We start from the raw sequence: 12,480 nt of genomic DNA, 5'->3' as shown, positions 1-12,480 counted from the left end.
GAAATCGCAAGGAAATGTGAGTCCATGGCTGGTATCCACGATGAGCCCCGAACGAGAAAGGATTTGGATGTGTTGAGCTCGAAGAAGAACGAAGCAGCGGTGGTACAAGTGATGGACACAGTACTTCAAATGATTAACCCTTTCTCTGGCGCTCACCTTGAACTCGTCAATATTAGTTCAGGTGTCTTCGCACCGCCAGCCACTTCCGTGGACTTGATGAACGCATATGGCAAGGGAGAGAATGTTGTCGTGCAATTTCCCGTATCTTTCATATCTTTCCCGCTGGCATCCGGTGATGGTTCGATTGCTAAGACGGACAAAGCCAAACTCCGCAACCATATACTGAAACTGTGGCCAGATTGCCGTGTGGACGCTCGGCCTATTCAAGGTGCAACAATTGTGGATGGAATAGCCGTTATTCAGGTGATAAAGGCTGGTTCACTGCCTAACACTTTCGGCAAACTGGAAGAGATGGTGCTGAACATCGTAGTGGCCAAAGCACGACATAACCAATCTTCGAGACTGGATGTGGTGTTTGATACTTACCAAAGTATCAGCATTAAGTGCCTGGAGCATGCCAGATGAGCAGGCAGGGCAGGCAGGGCGGGCGATCTTCAGGTGCGAACCATCTACGGACGCGATCAAGCCCTTCCAAAATAGTGGGCCAATTATCTCCTGAGCAGAGCCAACAAGGAGGCGTTGATGGAGTCCATCGTCGAATAGTGGACGAGAAACATCTCTCCATCAAAACTGGGCGACATGCTGTTGTACATCAGTCATGCCGGCAAATGTAAGAAAATCAAGGCGTCGAATGGTGTCATGACTGTGTCGTCAGTACCTGAACTTGAATGTGACCATAAGGAAGCTGACACGAAGCTCCTGCTACATGCCGCTCACGCGGTACAGAATGAAGCATAGAGAGTTTCGACACCGATGTGTTTGTGTTGGCATTGGCTCACTCAAAGTCGATTCGGGCACGAAATTTCTATCTGGTCACAGGAAGTCCCAAGGACATTATCGTCGTTGACATTAGGAAGCTGAGTAATGCCCTGGAAAGTTCTGTCTGCGATGCGTTCATCGGTTTGCACAATTTCACGGGAAGTGATACCACTAGTGCATTCCACGGTAAGGGCAAAACAATGCCATTTGACTTGATGATGATAGGTCCCCATCTCATCACCTGTTTCGGGAGCATTGGTCGAGAATTCACGCTAGATCAGAATATCATTCATGACCTGGAACAATTCGTCTGCAGTACAATCAGCCGACCATGAAGAGTGTGGATGAGGCTCGCTACAAGCTATTCTGCAGCCAGTCGCTGGGAGAACAGAAGTTGCTGCCTACAAGTGACGCTCTGATGCTGCATTGCAAAAGAGTGAACTATCAGTCTGCGATCCACCACCACGCGACTGAGAGGTTTAGAGAAGCCCCTTCTCCTACATTTCACGGATGGGTGGAACGCAACGGAGCACTGTTCACTGGCTGAGCAAACCACCAGCGCTGAAGGAACTGTTAGAGGCGATGAAATGTAATTGCAAGAAGACGAAATGAGAGACCAACCAGTGTTCTTGCCGGTTAAAAGGACTGTCCTGCACAAAGTGCTGTGGGTGTCAAAACTGCACCAACGATGAACAGACCCGTGCAGAAATGGAACTTATGGATGATGAAAGCAGAACTGACGATGATTCCGACGACGAACTGTGAATGCGGGTGTCACACCGATTTTGCTGTGGTGATCTACTTCACAGTAGTATTCAGGTTGGTTAGCATGTAATAGTGGACTTGAGCTTTGTAATAGCAGCAGTCAAGAGCCGAATTCAGCAACCGCTTTAGAGCAAGAAATACTGGAGTTCTAAGACAGTAATCCTCTTGTGGCGGTTCTACTTTTCATCAGGCTGAGTTGCGCAGTCTCTTTGTCTTTGATTTAATCCGTAATAGAAAATGTAACTGTCTTTAATAGGCGCTGTAACTGCCTTTAACAGTCCATGTAACTACCTTTAATAGCCAGTGTGGCTGCCTTTTAAGCAAAAAGTTGCCTTGGTCAACTCGAAGGCCTGTCTGGTCGGTCCAGACGTTTTCGGCCAGTAAAAATATTTAACTGCTTCTGTTTAAGACCTTTAATTATAAACATCTTTAATAATAGTGAATAGGGCTCTGTATAAACATATTGTATCATTTTAAGACCTCACAAGTTTTCTTTGACGTACATATCAGTCTAACCTTGATTCTTCATTTGTGTAAAAATCGTGCTTTAATGTTCGGTTTATCTTTAATTGCCAAAAATGACCAATTGTCACATCCTCGACGTGGAAACAAGTGGATTTGGACTCAGCGTCTAAAATTCTTTAAGTATGCCAAATTTCATTCAGATTGGTGATCTGCACAACGAAAATCATTTTCTGAAGGTAATAGCGAGTACCTCCACATGGTCTATATGTCGAACACCTGCTGCTGCTCTCACTGACTGTTCCTGTTTTTGCACTTTTGCTGCTGTTTTCTTCCTTGAGTCACAGGTTCTGGGCCATGGACAATGTAAATATTAGAATTGTACATAGTTACCAAGCCCACCTGTTTATGTTTACTTTCAATTCCGGAAATTTAGCAAAGGTTTGTCCGCACGAATCTGCTAGCTTAGATACACAAAGCACTAGGTTTATTATTTTTGGGACATGTATTTGAAATGTCGTACTCAGGGATCTGTAGGTAAATCGTACAAGGGGGAAACTACACCTACTTGCCACACGTATGACTCCACACTCACGAATGTTTAACAACTTGGGCCAAGTCTAGTACAATGGAAGGGGGTAGTGGTGCGGTTCTGTAAAGATGCATGTCTCCAAGGCAATGGCACACAACATACAGTGATCCAAAGGCAGTTATTTAAAAAGTATGTGAGTAGGGTGAATATACTGATTCTGACTCGCTTTCCCCCATGTTAATGAATGGGAGATTCTCAGCGATTCATTATTTTTTCCCCTAAAAATAAACCCCCTTTTTATCCCAACCTGTTGAATTCTCTGCTGTTGAAATATCTAAAACATGTAAGTGAATGGAGATTTTAACAGCCTCCCCTTTTAGCCTCGGAGCACTTTTTTTTCAAATAACCAATGCATATTGTTTAGCTCACTCATTGAACCTATAAAAATTTGTTCATTCTCAAATTCCTTCAATAGTTTAATTTTCTTTGCACAATAATCCCCATCTAAAATATTTTAAAATAAAACATTTGAATCTTTATTTTTCAAGATACCCCTTTTGTGTCATTATGAAATGATATACTTCTCTCAATGCTCTCATCTGACTACCTCCTGAGTTGCATATCATTTTGAGATTGTAGTAAATTATTTTTCCATTGTTCAATTGATAACCATCAAAGTTTTCAGTCCATTTATATTTTTTATATATTTATTTTTTTCTTTACATCATCTAACTTACTAGTTTTTAAATTGATTCGCTTAATTGTTTTATTTACCTTTGTTTTAGTTATTTTTTCAATAAGACTTATTTGATATTTTTCACATTCATTATGTTTTCCATTAATATACCAAGACTGAGATTTTCTCCACTCTTTCGTTTGATTAATACTTGGTTCGACCATTTATATATTCTGAAAAAGGCGGCGGAAGCCCTTAAAAACCCCAACCCATATTCTATTTAGTTAAAACTTGTATCCATATGGAACACAATCTATTCTATACACTCTATCATACAATATCCATATGGAACACAATCTATTCCATTATTTAAAATAAATCTCTTATCATGAAAGGCTCCTAATGCCTTTTTATTTACTTCTTCACTATTAATGTTATGTTTATAACTTCTTATTGTATTCATTTTCCTATATTCTTCTTTCTTATTCATCAAACAATTATATTAATTTCTAAAAGTTATTGATTTCTTTATTACATATTTCTTTATTCCCTTTAACCTTTTATCAATCTGATCACCATACTTAGAAGCATATGCCTTTGCTGTCAATCCAATAAACTCACTCATTACTTTTCCACCCAACTCATCCTTAAACTTACCAATAACCTTTTCATTCTTTTTCTGAAAATAACTCTCTTCTTACTAAAATTACTTGTATCATATACTCCAATATTTTTCTTCATATCTTTATAAACATCATCAGTTTTTATATCTAGAATAAAACTATCAGTGTCCATAAACAACAATGAAACATTTTCACCATACTCTTTCTTTAAGTCATTATACAAAAAATTGGTTCACGAAAAAATATTTTCATGAAAAATATAAGTGACCACTATATTCGTTATCGTTTTGTGTCTGTCTGTCTCGAACATAGCTCCGTGGGTTTTGATCCGATCCTGATGAAATTTTGGTGGGAGGTTTACACCATGATCTGGTTGTGTTTTCCTGAAAATGGGCATGGTGCGCCCATTATGGGTGGAGCCACACCCAAAAAACATGTGTTTTTAGGGGGTAGCCGATTTCGATTTGCATCTTCTCCTCGGGGTTTTGTCGAATCTGACAGGGGGTTTCGGTATTTGGTTAGCCCAATGGCACCTGCATAGCCTCACGAAGCTCGATTTTTCATTTTCGTCCCAAGGTCAAGGTCACAAGGTCACGAACTTAGAAAATTGCGATTTTGAAATAAAAAAAATTCTTCTCCAAGGGGTTTGTCGAATCTGGCAGGGGTTTCGGTATTTGGTTAGCCCAATGGCACCTGCATAGCCCCACAGAGCTCGATTTTTCATTTTCGTCCCAAGGTCAAGGCCACAAGGTCACGAACTTAGAAAATTGTGAATTGTGTTTTTAGGGAGTAGCCGATTTCAATTTGCATCTTCTCCTAGGGGGTTTGTCAAATCCGGCAGGGGTTTCGGTATTTGGTTAGCCCAATGGCACCTGCATAGCCCCACGGAGCTAGATTTTTCATTTTCGTCCCAAGGTCAAGGTCACAAGGTCACGAACTTAGAAAATTGTGATTTTGACATAAAAATCCATCTTCTCCGAGGGGGTTGTCGAATCTGGCAGGGGTTTTCGGTGTTTGGTTATCCCAATGGCACCTGCATAGCCCCACAGAGCTCGATGTTTCATTTTAGTCCCAAGGTCAAGGTCATAAGGTCAAGGTCACAAGGTCATGAACTTAGAAAATTTCGAATTTTGACATAAAAATCAGACGACCGCCCAAACTTTGATTTGGGCGGTTGTAAAATCGGACGACCGTAAAACTCAATTCTGATCACAGAGAGTAAAACTCAATTCTGATCACAGAGAGCAAAACTCAATTCTGACCCTAGATAGTTAAACACAATTCTGATAACAGATAGTTAAACTGAATTCTGATCACAGAGAGTAAAACTTAATTCTGATCACAGAGAGTGAAACTCAATTCTAATCACAGAGAGTACCAGAGTTGGTGTCAAAGCCACCCAATGCTCGCCTGTTTATACATTTATCATTTTTAAAAGACATCTAATATTTTTTATAAAGCATTGCAGTGAAGTCTGATCCAAATAATTTTAAAGCAATATATGTATTTGTATATTGTAATCAGTAAAAAATAGTGTGGTAGATAAAAACATTACAAAGGAAATTACTTGCACCAAAAACTAACATTTTCACGCTGACGCTCACACCGGGGGTATCACTATAGCTCTCTGTTCTTCGAACAGGCGAGCTAAAAACCAGTCATCGATTAGTTTATCGATGGTTAACACTACACTGGTGACCAAAACGATGATGCACAAATGGCTTTGCTTTTGGGGAGGAAAACTTCAATTTCAGAAACAAAACTTCACAAGCGGTGGAGTTGTCCTGGTTCATGACCGGTATGTTCTGGCTCAAACCATGTTATTTAAAACTTGACACAGTCATCATGTTCAGTGCACCAAATTAAAAGTTCCCGTCTTTCTCTGGTGAGTGTTGTTGATGGAAACGGTGACCAAGAGTGATAAATCAACTCGTAGTGACTCACATACAAATCATTTGTCAGCCTACGAACACTTCTCTTCGCCGCCTCTCCTCAGTACAAGATTTTTAAAAAATTCAGTCTTGCATGGCAAGCTCAAAATAAGAAAGGGAAATGAAATGGAGAGAAAATATTTCAAGGTTTGTAGAAACACAACTTTGCAGGTTTCATTTCACCTCGACTGAAGTTATAGTAGAGCAGTCAAGACCTGGTTTTTCGACTTGCGATGACATTTTTTTTTTGGTAGTAGCTGGCATCCCTGCTAGAACAATTGCTTTCAGGGTGGGGAAGAAGGTATGGGTGGATGTCGTCATCACTTTTGACCTTGAAGGTCATTTCAAGGTCAAAATGGCCATTTTCATGAAAAACTGCAGGCTGACCACTTCTTTTCACGTCTTTTCAAATGAAATATCATCATCTTATTGCCTTGATTAATACAACGTGAGTGTCGACTCTTTAATTTTCAATTTACGGATGAATTCATAGCAAAGTGCAGAATTTAGAATTTTGTCTCAGAATTTAGTTGTGCAAATTGGTCATTTCTCTGCAGGCATGGCACTGTTCACCACCCTTCAATAAGCATAGATACACATTTGACAGTCATGTTCACACACAAGCTTTGGGGGAGGATCTCTTCGCCATACAGCCATCTGTGTACAATGAAAGGTATTCCTTCCATCCAGTGTTGCCTCTCGGTCAAGGACATCGATGTTATCACATGGACAATGGATCATCCGGCCTTGAATATCCTCTGGGAAGACAATACACCAGGGCTTCTGATGGCGTGGCCTGGTGAACAGCAATACCGAGTACGATGTGCTTTGGGGTCAGTTTGCGACCGTTTGATACTCCATATACAATGTCTTGTGCAATGCTGCACACCTTCCGTTTGACATCAATATCTTCTTCCATACCTTCACACCACATCTATACCCCCATACAAGAAGCAGTGGAACAGATAAAGATTATCTGGGATCACTTGCTCAATCCCGTTCTGAGTACTCGAATGCCTTGGGGCATCCATCATATCTTGCCTAATCCGAAGGGCAACATGGACCATCTCCTGGAAAAAGTTAGATTGGTCAAGGTCTATCACACCACCAAACTCATCTTCTGACTCAGATGAAGATGCTGTGAATTGTAGAGATTTTGTCAGGGTTTTCACGACTATGAAGTTTGAGTAATCATCAGGATACATTATTTCGATAAAGGCCGAACATATTTTGCTTTTGATCCAAGTACGTGTTGTACTTCCTTCATGAAATGTAGCCCTTCTCACCTGGTATATCTGAGGACAACTAATACCGATACTTCCACACAGGCAAACATATTTGTCCCAGATGTTACTCATGTCATAAACATGACCATGGGACAATTCTGTGATCAGTTTTCCACACAGCAGCTCATACACACATCCCTTAAAACACCATCAGCTACTGACATCGATTCCCTTTGCTCACTTTTCCGCTCAAATTGTACACAGCATTGTATATGATAAGCTTCGGCTGCCATAAGGTCGTAAACCCCAGGCAATCTCGTGTTCATCACTGGATCCGTTTGGGCAAAATCTATTATCTCGGCTGACTTCTCCACTCGCCATTCTATGAAGCTTTCTCTTATCCTTTTGTTGGTAGAACATGCAGAGTTTACAGTCAATTGCAGGAAGGTAACTACGTCGTTTGGTGGGAGAAAGATCACGCGAGGTAGACGCTTGTGGGTCGCTGTCATGGTCAATGCTCATAAGAAGCACACTTTGCTTCCTCAATCTGGCCAGTGTGCTTTCTGAACTGAAGGCACTGCAGCCTGCCTTGTGCCACTTGAACTCGAATGCATCAAACTCTGGCTCCAGAAGCATTTTGAGTCTCTCCAGAACATCAGCGTACTTCATAAATTGCACAATCCTCTTGTCTCTCTTGCAACGACCTTCGTCCTGATCTTCCCTGCAGAGAAGCCATGCAGCGATCTTCGTTGGGTGTTTGTTTCTTGCAGCAGAAGCAGCATGTGGAGTCAACACTTCTGTTGACGTTTGCGCTTGATGACGGTTACAGGCTCCATGTCTTAAGTCAAATAATAGGATTATCGTTAAACAATGAGGTTAACAATGTTTAATCTGTAAATAAAGGAAGAGGAGAACAGGTGAATTACTTAATACAGGACAAACTCAAACAAAACACATGTGAATTACCATATATCTCTTCAGCGTGTCCAGACGACGCTATGCATTTCAGTAGTGTGTCGATGGTACTGCAGTCGAGGTATGAATGAATATTTCACTGCTGGAACGATGGTGCGTAAAAAGAACATAATTGGTATGTCCACGACAATACCTCTGTGATGGAGGATGAAAAGGCTCAGAGATTGTAAAGAAGGTAGGATTCAGAAAGATATCAGAAAAAGCATGCTTGTGTATCCTATTCCCTCATCCCCAAACTTGATATCCCCTGAAAAGTCAACTGATAATGTTCATGTTTGAATCGAGGTCTATCTTAAAGACCGACTGTGATGATGCAGTATTATAGTTGTAAAATAGATTCATCCAACCCCCCCCCCCCCCCCCGAGAAAATGCTATTTTTCCTGACCCTCTCAGGACCGCCATTTTGAATTCCTCCGTCATGCATTGCTCCCAGTATTTCATTTCCACACATGCCACCGCCTCTAGAATCTCTTCAACCGAGCCAAATTTCAAAATTTAAACTTCTTTCTTCACTTCAACAGCAGTTCCAACTGAAATAATAATAATAATAATAATAATAATAGTGTTCATTTGTCCAATTCGGACATCCCCTGACATTTGAGAAGTCTCCAGGTGCATGGTGTTTATAAGACCGATCAGCAATCGCTAATCGCTTAGTAAGCCAGCCATTTCTTATCAACCATTCCGTTGGATCGCTTATATGACCGATCAGCAAAAAATTATACTTGTCGGATCCGGATCCGGATCGAATCAGTTCATCCTTGTCACACATCCAACCTGCCCACAAAATTTCATCCAGATCCATTCAGACAACTTTCTGAGATATCCTACAGACAGAGACAGAGGGGTGAAAACATAACCTCCTTCACCTTTGGTGGCAGAGGTGATTAAACGTTTCGTTTTTTTTGTTTCATCAACCACATCGTTGGAGTGTTTCCTTGGGTGGTTAAGCCAATTCACGAGTGCCCTTCAAGTTTCGATGGCGATACCGTGGCACGGAAATACATGGACATTTCTAGAGTAAAGGCGCTGTCACACCTTGACGATTTAGCCAGCAATGGCAACGTATAAAAATGTATGTAAAACGTTGGCGTACGCTGAAATTGATGTTTTTTTTTAAGTTTTTGGCGTATTCATGACATATTAGTAACGTACACAGAACGTTTCATTGTCTTGTAGATAACTTATACCAACGAATGATTAGCGTGTTGTCGGCGTTCACAACCTATGCCCAACTATAGTCTAACTTAGGCATAGCGCGCTGCACGTATCACCGACGCTCACGTGGTGTAGCCTATTAAAAAGCTGCCGCTCGCCGATTCAAATCATAACCGCCTGAGAATTGGAAGTGTCAACATGGCAGTCACACCTTGACGATTTAGCCAGCGTATGCCGACCTCTGAAAAATGTGTCTAAAACACTGGCACAAATCGAATAAGTTATGGGAAAGTTTAGTTTACGTGAAGAGCACGCTGAAAAACGATGAAGTCATACATCGTAGTACGTCGAGTACGTCGTGAAATTTCAAGCATGCTGAAAATTTTACGACGTACTCGCCGTATGGCTCACACGTTCCGCTACACTGGGAATAAGTTGTATGCACGATATGCGATCGTTGACACACGTCGACACAAGTTCCTTGTAAGTTACTCGTAAGTCGAAACATGTCGAGGTAATGTTTAGCATACCCGAAACTTATTTTCTCCATCAAGGCACATTTTCTTTTTTTCTCCTTGGCTCTGTGAAGGCACGTGACGAAATATCTGGTTGTTGTTTTTTTAATTATTATTATTTTTTTTAGTCTATCACGAATTTTAAAATATATTCTGACATTTGCTTTTAAGTTTCGACGTCGATGTGACAATATCCTCAAACAGAAAATATTCAGAGGAGGAACTAAGAATAAGACATGAGCAAACTGAAGAGGCAATCGGACGTGACGTAACGGCACGTGACGAAATATCGGAAGTTATTGGATTTTTTTTTTTTTAAACGCAGCCAATACGCCATTATACGGTAGCTGTAAATTAGAAACGTGTTCAGTAAGTTCTGTGGTCGTCCGGAAGACGTCAATCAAATACGTCTACATATGTCATTATGCGTTGGAGGTATGTTACACATAGGTTCAAAGCACGTTACTCATAGGTTATAAATAAGTTGCGGGTACGCTAATCATTACCTCGACGTGTTTCGACTTATGAGTAACTTACAAGTAACGTGTGTCAACGATCACATAACGTGCCTACAACTTATGGCCAGTATAGCGGAACGTGCGAGTCATACGCTGGCATACGTCATAATATTTCAAGCATGCTAAAATTTGAGGACAACCGCAAAGTCAACCATGAAAGCCAGCGTACTACGACGCATGACAGTGTTTTTCAGCGTGCTCTAATGTTATCAAAATTTACCCATAACGTATTCGACGTGTGCCAGCGTTTTAGACAAATTTTTCATAAGTCGGCATACGCTGGCTAAATCGTCAAGGTGTGACGGCACCTTAAGGAAAGCAAAATTTGATTACAATGAGTAAAAAAATGTTTTCAGTCGTTATAAAACAATGAATTGCCACATCACAGTAGGATTATGGAGAGGTATGCACACTCGCTCTGTGCAGCCTGGGTTTCAATCCTGAACCAGCTATAAACTGTCATCCCAGTGTTTCACAGGCAGGATGTTTCATCAATGTGTGCAGTCTCTCGGATGGACATTAAACTGGATACCACATCTGCTGGAAATCCACCCCTCTCCCCCCTCCCCCTCTGTCAAGACGACTGTTAAACACTGACAGATTAGTTTTGAATTTAAAACTGCTTCCCCATAGTGTGGCATGTATGAATCAGATTCAGGGAGCTGACGGTCAGAGTGCAAAAGTCACTGCATGAGCAAGCAGATCTTTGCCAGGTAGATAGCGTACGTTTTAAAATGTTCCCTCCTGGTTTTATATGGAACCCGGTGGTTAAAAAGATGTTGCTGTTTGGGCGCATTTTATTGATATTCCCTTCCCCTCCCCTTGCTCTGCCTTCCCTTCCCCTTCACACCACCTTCTCTTACCCTCACACTGCCTTATTTTCCCTTTCTCCCCACCCTCCCCCCCCCCCCCATGGAATCTCCTGGCAGTCTCCGCATGCCGTTTTAACATACTCCATTTAATTCAATCATCTATTAGCACCCCCCCCGCCCCGCACCTTCTGCAGAGGTCCCAGTACCAAGCGCAAGTCAAGAACCGCTCCCATCAAGCTTACCTCTTCCGAAACACTCCCCTCACCTCAACTCCCCCGCATCCTCCTGGAGTATATAGCGACGTTTGGTGAGGCTTCACTATGCTCACTCTTCTCCCATTACAAGCTTCCCCATTCTCGCTCCTCCCTTCCTCTTTCTCTCCCCCCCCCCCCCCCCATAATATTTCTGGCAGCGAAGCGACATGTGGTATTTGCTCGTACATAATATTACTAATCAGATAATATAAAGTTTGATCACACTTATTAATAAATCAGATATAACAAGTTTATGCCTGGTGTTGGCTTAATGGTTAGGGTGGCAGGTTTGGGATTCTTGGGTCAAGTTCAAATTCTGCTCGGCCATTGAATTAAGAGCAGGTGGGGTTGGCTCAGTCCGTCATCCTTCCGAGGTCGGCAAAATGAGTACCAGCTTGATGGGATGGTTGAGCCATTGAAGTATCCTGTGCTGCAGTGGTGACCTGTCCAGGATTGTACTCAATAGCCCAGGAGACTGCTTCGGTCCATCCCGATGGATGAATGGATTTGCTCGCACTTAATATTAATAATCAGATATCAATTATCAGATATTTAAAGTTTGATCATACATATTACAGGGAAGGTCAAAAAAAAGCAGGGAGGTGGCTCCAAATCCACTTTCCTGATATTGACATGTTAACGATTGTTTTCCCCAAGTATTTATTCATAGGTAGAAATAAAATGCAAAAGCAAAACCAAATAAGCTATTGATAAGTTAGTAACTGCTTGATAAGATCAGTCATTATCGTTGAAGTGGTGCTTTGGAATCCCATAATTGTTTGACTGAATAAATTTGTTCGAAAAAAAATATTATAATAAACGGGTGGGTTTGTCAATACACCAGAAAAGTCACCTTCAAAATCTACTCCTCAAATGATTATTTTGATAATTCAATGCAATTAAAATGGATGACAATAAATCACCATCAATGTAATGACAAAATTCCAAAAGCTTTTCTGGAATCCTGATTCTTAATTTCAAAGCTACTTGATAATATTAACAAATGATGATCCACAGTTCACACCAAACTATAAATGGGCAACATTCTTCAATTCATTGAAAGACAGACAGAACACAAGTCAAACAATAGATC

Source organism: Eptatretus burgeri, chromosome 13 (genome assembly GCF_056783735.1).
Source record: "Eptatretus burgeri isolate ZD-2024b chromosome 13, Ebu_testis_v1, whole genome shotgun sequence".
NCBI lineage: Eukaryota > Metazoa > Chordata > Myxini > Myxiniformes > Myxinidae > Eptatretus > Eptatretus burgeri.
This window is presented reverse-complemented; position numbering follows the sequence as displayed.